Source organism: Bolinopsis microptera, chromosome 3, assembly GCF_026151205.1.
Source record: "Bolinopsis microptera isolate Bmic1 chromosome 3, MBARI_Bmic_1.0, whole genome shotgun sequence".
NCBI lineage: Eukaryota > Metazoa > Ctenophora > Tentaculata > Lobata > Bolinopsidae > Bolinopsis > Bolinopsis microptera.
The window spans coordinates 2428458-2439104 of NC_087074.1; the positions used below are offsets into that span (position 1 = coordinate 2428458).

General features: G+C 39.7%; 1 protein-coding gene across 1 annotated transcript in view; it reads left to right on the plus strand.

Annotated features, from left to right (window-relative positions):
* LOC134813341 (uncharacterized) overlaps positions 1-10647 on the plus strand; it is a 107345-nt gene that overhangs the window by 20412 nt on the left and 76286 nt on the right. The gene's annotated exons all lie outside the window — the stretch shown is intronic.

Consider the following 10647-nt stretch of genomic DNA (forward strand, 5'->3'; position numbering starts at 1 on the left):
CGTGCGTTTGGAGCACGTATATTTGTTATACTTATAGTCTCGAAAAGGCAAATCACTGAATCATAATCTATTATCATAAATATTGATAAATAATAATATAAAAATATTGATTTCTCAGAACACATGTCATCGGAGGGCTCCAAACGCACGTGCATATAGTGTTATGCCAGTAATTAACAACCTCATCTCGTTAGGATTATATATATATATATCAAAGAACCCCTCTTCAACACTTATATTATAACTTTGTGAGTTTTCTAACGTATTACTTGCCAATCATTAACAAGTGCATCATTAGCATATTTATTTACATGGCTATAAGGGGCAGCCTAATGTGAGAAATGAAATCAACTATTATTATGCATTATGATTTGTTCACATTCACGCATGATGTTTGATAATGAAATTGTTGCTATTAGATCGTTAAATGCATGTGACCTGTAACATGGCCCTGGATTACCGTGTAGTTCAACCCTGACCTTGTTTTTCTGAGGCCCACATGATTGCTTATATCTTAGACTTCGGGTAACCTTTTGTAAGTGATAACCACGGTTAGTGTTACCTATGGCTGGAAACAATTAAGTGATCAGTTAAGTGATCAACGCACGTGCATAATGCACGTGCGTTTGGAGCCCTCCGATGACATGTGTTCTGAGAAATCAATATTATTATATTATTATATATCATTATTATATTTATGATAATAGATTATGATTCAGTCATTTGCCTATACCATCTGCCTCTTTGAGACTATAAAACGAACTCATGTTTGCTCATGGACGCTGGTTATAACTTAGGAGATGTGATTTAATATCTTGTAAGTTTGAGTAAGACTATGTAATTGTAATTGTATTTGTATTAATGTTATGGACAAATTTTCCAGCAATCTTTCGTATATTTTTTTGTTTATAATACTGAGCTGCTTGGATCCTTCCTGAAAATCTAGTTTAAGATTAAGTAGTTTAACTAGCGATTAAGGTGACATATTGACGACTACTTTCGCTCTTAGTCTTTTGACTTTTCCTGAGACAGTGATTTATTTGCAAAACCCCGCATTAAAAATAGGTGCGAAAGTCAAATGTGAACAGACATTAATTGATGCTAGAGTGCCCTAGTGTTTATTTTAACATTTAATGTCCGTCCAAGTCAAAGTCATTTGAAATTTTTTCCCAATGGGTAGGCCGGTATTTTATTACGACTTTATTTTCTAGAATATGATTACTTTCTATTAATTATTTCGGTCAATTTCAAGTTCTATAATCGGACTAAATTATAATTATATTAACACATTTACTGCTTAACGCGACTACTTTTCATGCTTACTTCATAGTTATATCGTTAAGATCGATAAAACATTATCCGCTAAAATTGAAAAAACCGCCGAAAAAAAAGAAAAACAAATTTCGGATTTTAGATGGTTTTAAATGCTTTCGGTCGAGCGAGATCAGAGATGAACGTAAATTTTAATGTCCAATCGAAATTGTGTCTGTTTACGCAATGTCCGGTCAAATAAGCTAATAAGGTAGGTAAACAAAAGTAAGATTCACGACAGTTGTCATTTTAATTTGAAAATTTGATACTGTGCCGGTACGATTCATGGCTCATTAACTGGAATTTCAAAATAACTAGAAGTAGAACTCTTTGTTCTACGGACCTTATTTTGAGTTCTGACGGCCTAAAATTTACCTTTGTCGAACACAGGACATTTCAAAATGTTTAGGTTCGATTTAGATTTTCATTTAGGGTCTATAGAATCTTAAAAGATTCCTCGCTAAGTTAAAGTTAAATCCCAGCAGGCTTCTACTTGCTCGGTTACAATCCTCAGTTCTGAGTTGATAACGATCAAAAAATCCCAAATATAATTTTGACCATATTACCCTTAATAGTAATACTTTCTTCCATCTTTCATTTTGAGGCTTTGAACGTAATTTGATTTTAGAATATATCCATTTGACTCTATGCTATTGCTTGTTCTTATAAAACGATTTTTACCGTAAATATGCTCCTGAAAACAATCATTATTCTGTGTAGATACTAAATGTAGCTAAGGTACGGATAGTTTTAAAATTCAAAATCTTTCCAACGTCTGGCATGGGTTCTTCGATAATTTTTGATATTCATCAGGGCCTGTTTTATTTATCAGGGCCCTTCTATTTATTAGGGTCCGTTCTATTTACTATAACCTGTCAAACATTATGCTTACAATTACATAACACGAGGTCTCCTTTCAAGACACCTATGAATATCTGCCAGGTATTGCTGATACCCTTTCTCATCATGGGAACCACAGCTGGTGTTGAAGGTAGGATCACGTTCTACAGTATACCCATTTCATTGTTATCTATTGCATAGAGCATGTGAAGCTAATTTACTTCAAGGCTCTTACTCATTCTGCATTCATCCTATCAACACCTGCAGCTTGTATTTTTATCAGAAGCAGCTAAGTAGTAATCGAAAAATAGATAAACATACGTGACGTCACATAACATAGCTACTATCAAGTGATACCACACAGGTTGGATAGCAATAACACGTGGTGAGAAGATAAACTGGGACCTAGAATCCTTCCCAATAGAGATAAAGACTGACAGTGAGCTGCTGAGTATGGATCAAGTAATGTTGTCCTTCTACTCTGTTCAGGGAGCCGATGCAGGAAGAATCAACATTTACTTCGCTAGAACAGCTCGGTACCAACTCTACTGGTGTAAAAAGTGGACTAACTTCCCGACAAACTTCCCCTCTGCTTCAGATAAGGTATGGAGGATCACTCTCACCAGGAAATCAGGAATGAGAGCAGTAGTGATACATTGCAACGGAGTGAAACTGGTCGACACACAACTATCAGACTCAACGTGTGGTGACACTACCTGGAGCTCGTACTGGAACAACGACGTTGCTCAGATACAGTTCTCCCACCATGACAAGGCATCTGATGGATACAGATTAGGTATCAAATGGTTGAAACATACCTTATTTTAATTTGTGATTGTTAATGAATAAATATTTGTGAATCAGACTACCCAAGTGCAACTAAGTAGTATAATTTTATAAATCATCTCACGTTCAACAATGTTGGTTATTATTCCAATTCCTTAATAATTGTTGCATATAATATTTAAAGGCTGCGAAATGCAAATTATAATTATAATCGCCAAATCTCATAAATAATGCAAGTAACAAAATAAATCAATATCAAATCACCATATCAGTCGGCTGCACTGGACTAAAAGCTGAGTGGACAAGTACGATCACAACGACGACACAGTTCCCAGTAGCTCGAGAAACTGTAGTGGAAGTGACTTGCTCGGGCTCAAAAGCTCTCAACAAAGGGAGCAGTGAAGTGACCTGCAAATCTGGGAGTAATTTTACTTACTTACAAGAACCCTCCTGTTCAAAGCCAGGTATAATTTAATAAATACCAAATTAAATACCAAATTTATTTGCCATTAATTTGAATTCGAAAAATTTGGGCGAGAGGGCAGCCCAAATTTTTCGTCGCTCAAATTTTTGGGAACAAACTCAAAGGTAGGTCAAAAGTGCATAAATGGCTTTTAATTTTATTATTTGCCTTAAAATGCCTACGTTTTTAAAAAATAACTCAAACATAAGCATTTTTTAACTTTGATTTTTCCGATTCTGTTAACCTTTGACAGGCCCAACAAATTTCATCCCTCTACTCTCTATTATGAAATGTAGGTACATATTATTCCCAGCTTACCGTATTAATTCAAAGTGATCCCAGTCGTAAAGAAGATCGATTACACCCAGGTAGGATTATGTACTAAAACATATGGACTGAGAAGATTCGGCACTACCACCAGATGGCCGAAACCACCAATTCCAGCTATTTTCACCTACTTCGGCTACCTCTATTTAGCTACCACCAAAGTTCCTCCAACTTCTGCTATTTCTGGCAACCTCAGCTTAGGCTAGTGGGCTACTTCTTGCCCTGTCTAGCAACCATCAGCAAAATTTTATTCTGGCGTTTAGAGGTTGCTAGAAACAGCAAGGTTCCTCTTCCTTAATGAGCTGGAAATTTTTGGATGCAGCCGGGAGGTAGCATTCATATCAGAGGTTGCTAGAAAGATGTAAAATTATAACGTACTGGTGGTAAATGGGTATATATAGTAGAGTTGGCATGGAGTTAGCAGAAGGTAGCCAGAAGTAGATTCTGCGACATGACGTTGGATTCGAGTTGATTAGCCATAATAGCCAAGCAGTACTGGAGAGAGCCCCAGAGAGGGAGCTGAAGGCAGCCTAAGATAGCTGGAAGGAGCTTCTAAAACTGAGTATTTTCGCAGTTATACCAAAATTGAAGTTAGGTGGTATGTGCTGCTCCATAAATTTTATCAGAATGTGTTCATGTTGAACGTTTTACTGTGCTGCAAATGTCTCTAAGACTTTTTTAGCCCGAGATACCATAATTAAGTACATGTTTGATGTTACTATTTGTTACATTTGGTTTTCTGACAACTTAAAAGCTCAAAAAATCTATCATGCCCCACACAAACCGTTTTTAACGTCCTACGTACACTAAAAACCCGATTCACCGTACAGTTTTCGGTAAAAGAAAATAGTAAATTGGAGTTTTACTGTACGTGGTTTCGAGAAAAACGAAATCGTCAGGAACCTGTTCAGAGCGTGACGTCATGGTCGATATTGCGAAATCCTTATTATTATAGGCCATTCTATTTCTACTGCGTGGGGTTGACTATTAAGTTTCTATAAAGGAGGTGGTTGGCAGAACCACCTGTATTTAATTGCTATTGTTAGAATAGTATTCTACCAGCTACCTATTCACACACTTTATAATGTCATTTTATTTAAATATAACTATGATTTAAGCTAATCTACAAGCACTTACCTCATACCTGGGGACCCCAGGCTAGGATTCGGCGGAATGGCAGGCTGAATAAAATAAATACCACCTGTATTTAATAATTAATCGCTATCGTTAGAATAGTATTCTACCTATTCACAAACTTTATAATGTCATTTTGTTTAAATATCAATATGATTTTAGCTAATCTACAAGCACTTACCTGGGGACCCCAGGCTATAATTTTCATAAACATATAATAAAGATTCCGCCGAATAAAGATTCGGCCGAATGACAGGCTGAGCAGTGAGCGCGGCCCAGTAAACAGGCACCTGCTCAAATTGCCTTTTAAATTTGATCATTATGATTAAATCGATTCAATGATTTCTCTCCTAACAGCAGAATAGGCATTAGTGCCATAATATATTTGATTTTGTTGCCTATGGTCTATAGTATGTAGCAAATTATTTGCAGCTGCAGACAAACCTGGTATTGGTAATGAACACACCTGACTCAGATTTGTAATCTTTGACAATAAAAAGCGTAATTTTTCCTTGCCAATTATACTTAGTGAACATGACTACATGTGGTAAGCCAGTTTCTGTGCAATTCGAAATTGCATCGATTAATATTTTATTTTTGTAATTTTTTATTTATAGGAGTCGTTCACATATTACGTTATCAGCGGAAGGGGGGGGGGGGGGGGGGGGGTTAAGTTCCCAAGTTTAGTTCTTTAGTTCTTTTGGCGGCCAAATTCTGAAAAATGCCCAACAAATTTCAGAATTCGGCCGCCAAATTTAAAGGCCTAATTTAAAGGCCTCACTCAAAATTCGGTTCTTTTGCGATAGTCAAAACGCGACAACTAGCGCTGGATGGCGACAACTAGCGCTATCCAGCGCTAGTTGTCGCCATCCAGCACTAGTTGTCGCTATCCAGCGCTGGATAACGCTGGCCAGCGCAAAATATATATGTTCGATAATTGTCGCTATCCAGCGCTAGTTGTCGCCATCCAGCGCTAGTTGGATAGCGATAACTAGCGCTGGCTAGCGCTGGATAGCGACAACTTGAACTAGCGCTGGCTAGCGCTGGCCAGCGCTAGCTGACGAGTAATAGCGCAAAAATTTTGCGCTGGATATCGATGGCCAGCGCTGGCTATCGCTTAGCGCTGGCCAGCGCTAGTTGTCGCTATCCAGCGCTAGTTATCGAACTGTTTTCTGCGATGGCCAGTTGCGCTGGCCATCGCAAACTATCGCGTGCGACAGTGTCGCATAGCCAGCGACAACTAGCGCTGGATAGCGACAACTAGCGCTGGATGGCGACAACTAGCGCTGGATGGCGACAACTAGCGCTGGATAGCGACAATTATCGAACATATATATTTTGCGCTGGCCAGCGTTATCCAGCGCTGGATAGCGACAACTAGCGCTGGATGGCGACAACTAGCGCTGGATAGCGCTAGTTGTCGCCATCCAGCGCTAGTTGTCGCGTTTTGACTATCGCAAAAGAACCCAAAATTCCACTTCAAAACTTATTATATATATTAAGGTCATCAGGCAATTCTACGTTAATTCTGAAAATTTCATGAAAAAATATTTAGGGGGGGGGGGGGGGGGGGATAGGTCTTGATTACGTTTGATTACGGAGGGTGGGGGGGGGGGAGGGGGTGAAAATTGCAAAAATATTGATTACGTAATATGTGAACGACCTCTTAGTTAGTTTGAGCTCAAAGAGAGGCCCCTACGACGTTCAGAAGCCGAGATAGAAAAGTCATATATTTGCGCCTGGGGGTAATAAGTAATTTAGACGTTTTGCACCCTAGGGTTGAAACTACTAATAGAATTTGCGTACCTTATCAATTCTGATGCAGAATGACCCTACAAAGGATCATGTGTTTATAAACGTTGTAGACACTGAACTTCATACTTAATTTCACTTAATTTCTAGAGTAGATGTTTTACTCGCGCCCAAGTAAAAAACAGTTTTTCTGAATTTTTTCCAAAAATAAGCATTTTGGGCTTTCATGACCTTTACAGTGCCAATATTAACATGTGTATTGCGGTCATTTTAAACTCAATTTTGAGTCTCTAAGACCGGACCTTCAGAAGCTCATATACAAATTTCCCATATATGCGCCTGATATGAAATATGGGCGTGGCTCCACAGGGTTGGGACTAGCGACACAACATGCGGCCCTCGGTGATTTGAGTTACCAATGACCTATTTAACCATATCCAGTAGCAAAAAACTCTATACATCGAAGTGCACACTCAACTCCTCTATGCTACTGGAGTAATTAGAGATATTATTATATAAAATTGGCATAAAATTAATAACTTTTTCTTACTGAATATTCTGTTTAGCTGTATTTAAGGTACGGATAGTTAAAAAAATGTTTTCAACGTCTGGCATGGGTTCTTCGATAATATTTTGATATTCATCAGGGCCCGTTTTATTTATCAGGGCCCCTCTATTTATTAGGGTCCGTTCAATTTACCATGACCTGTCAAACGTTATGCTTACATAACACAAGGTATCCTTTTAGCAAGTCAAGACAAATATGAATATCTGCCAGGTATTGCTGATACCCCTTCTCATCATGGGAACCACAGCCGGTGTTGAAGGTAGGATCACGTTCTACAGTATACCCATTTCATTGTAATCTATTGCATTGTAATCTATTGCATAGTATAGAGCATGTGAAGCTAATTTGCTTCAAGGCTCTTACTCATTCTGCATTCATCCTATCAACACCTGCCGCTTTCATTTTACAGCTAAGTAGTAATCGAACAATAGATAAACATACGTGACGTCACATAACAGAGCTACTATCAAGTGATACCACACAGGTTGGATAGCAATAACACGTGGTGAGAAGATAAACTGGGACCTAGAATCCTTCCCAATAGAGATAAAGACTGACAGTGAGCTGCTGAGTATGGATCAAGTAATGTTGTCCTTCTACTCTGTTCAGGGAGCCGATGCAGGAAGAATCAACATTTACTTCGCTAGAACAGCTCGGTACCAACTCTACTGGTGTAAAAAGTGGACTAACTTCCCGACAAACTTCCCCTCTGCTTCAGATAAGGTATGGAGGATCACTCTCACCAGAATATCAGGAATGAGAGCAGTAGTGATACATTGCAACGGAGTGAAACTGGTCGACACACAACTATCAGACTCAACGTGTGGTGACACTACCTGGAGCTCGTACTGGAACAACGACGTTGCTCAGATACAGTTCTCCCTCCATGACAAGGCATCGGATGGCTACAGATTAGGTACCAAATGGTTTTTAAATATCTTATTCAACAAAGGTAGTTATCTGATCATTACATTCCCTAATGATTTAGATAATAACTAAATGGCTGCGAATAATAATAACAACATTAATCAATATCCATATCAGTCGGCTGCACTGGACTGAAAGCTGAGTGGACAAGTACGATCACAACGATGACACAGTTCCCAGTAGCTCGAGAAACTGCAGTGAAAGTGACTTGCTGGAGCTCAAAAGCTCTCAACAAAGGGAGCAGTGAAGTGACCTGCAAATCTGGCAATCATTTTGCTTACTTACAAGAACCGTCCTGTTCAACTTCAAAGCCCGGTAATTTTATACGCTTAGCCATTTTAGTTGAGAGACCGGGTTAGTTTTGGAAATTGACTACCGAATTGTTTTGAGGTCTGATTCAAAATTTTGATCAATAATATAATTATAAGGTCGAAATATGGGTAAAATTTTGGCATACAATATGGGTATGACAAACCCAAAACCTTGGAGGACTTCGCCGCGCCGCGCAAACTAGAATTTTTTCTTCGACAAGCAACGATCTGATCGATGGGTTGACATTGTCAATCAATTCAAACCAGAACAAGTTATCAATACAATTAACATAGATATCACTTTGGTCCCAATTATAAGACATGAAAAATACAGTCGTCGTACCTTATGGCCACAATGACAAAGATGTGTATTTTTAGTACTACCAGTACCATATATCTTCTGACGCATTTGTTCTCCTTAAAAGATAGTTTAAATTTATTTCCACAAAGACCTTGAGGGGTGATCATAAGGATTTTCAGATCAAAATGTTGTAGTAAAACTAAAATAAATTTCAAATTGTAACCAGTTATTTCAATTAAATCTTTAAGTTTAACGGGTGATACTCGTAAAATATTTGTTCCGTCGACGAGTCCAACTCGGCGCGCGTCCTGGTAGGTTGTAAACCTTCAACTAAATCTATTCGGAAAAGTCGTATCAGAGAATCAGAAATGGCAAGACCAAAGACGGGAACAGCTTCTCACTAGACCTTCCTTCTTCAAGGGAACCATCTACTTAGGACGTCCGGCATATTGATATAAGGAGGGGGTGGTTTTGGAATCTCGGACAAATCCTTAACGGGTGATACTCGTTAAATATCTGTTCCATATACAGGACCGTCGACGAGTCCAACTCGGCGCGCGTCCTGGTAGGTTGTAAACCTACAAACAAATCCGGACAGGGGGAGCCGGAGGCGAGGGGGTGGCTTCTTGAAATTTTGGCAGAATCAACAAAAAAGTCCTATTTATTTCAACTTTTTCACTTTGACACTAATTACTCTGTAAGTTTAGATCCCTGTATTTTGAACGAGTACTTAAACGGGACTTTTACCGGTGGCGATAGTTTGTAGTTAAGCATTAAGCAAGTTGAAATTAGACATTTACATGATTTAATGTCATCTTATCTGGCGTCATTTAGCGTGGCCGTGAGATGTCGCCTCATGATGATAAATGACGAATTTCAACTATCGCCATCGGTAAAACACAGTTTATTAACGCAATGCAATGAATTTGAGTCGGTTTTATTTGTACTTTTAAAAATAACTGGAAATCCGGAGGTCCGGGGGAGGTTTTGAAAATTCGGACAAATCCGGACAGGTTTCTAAAAATCTGCGATTTTGGCAAACGTCCTAAGTAGATGGCCCCTGAGAAAGTAGTCTAGATTGGTGTATTTTTGGATCCTGGATCCCAATCCCCCCCCCCCCCCCCCATGACGTAGGGTAAAAATGCTTCCCTGAAGGGTGGAGTTATGCAGGGCAAAAAACTATTTTAGCCACGTGACAGGCTAGTAAAACATTAACGGGTGATACTCTTAAAATATCTGTTCCATATATTGGACCGTCGACGAGTCCAACTCGGCGCGCGTCCTGGTACTGGTAGGTTGTATTTGTAAACTTACAAGTAAAACACGAATTCGATTGTTCAGGGCTCGGGTTGTGATTTGAATTATGGACAGCTTCGGGTCATGGTTATGATAAGGGCCTGCCCACACTACGTGCCTGTTGGCGACGGGGCACATGGCCCGAGTCTAGGCCCGCCACCTAAGCACACTGTGCCACTTGGCGTGAGTAGTCACGCCATGTGGCTCACCTGGGGACCCCAGGCTATTATGTTCATAAACATAAAGATTCGGCGGAATGCCAGGCTGAGCGCCGCCCAGTAACATGTGGCCCGTCTATCTAAACACACTACGCCTGTTGGCGTGTTCATGATTCACGATGTCAATCCTTCGCAGCTCGGTGAGGCGCAGTGGTGCATCTCGCCGATCTACCGTTGGTTGCGAGACGAATTATTTGATGCGCGGCGCGACCCAGTAGTGCATCGCGCTACAAGTTGGCGTGAAAACATGTTCCAGGCACGTCACCTGCGCAATGTATTATTATTTTTTAACCCATTTTGATTGGCTGACAGGACGATGACGTCACAAATATTCACGCCAAAAGGAGCTCGTTGCGTGACTCCGGTGACTTGTGGCGGGGCTTCTGGACACACTGTGACTTTTGGCCCACGAT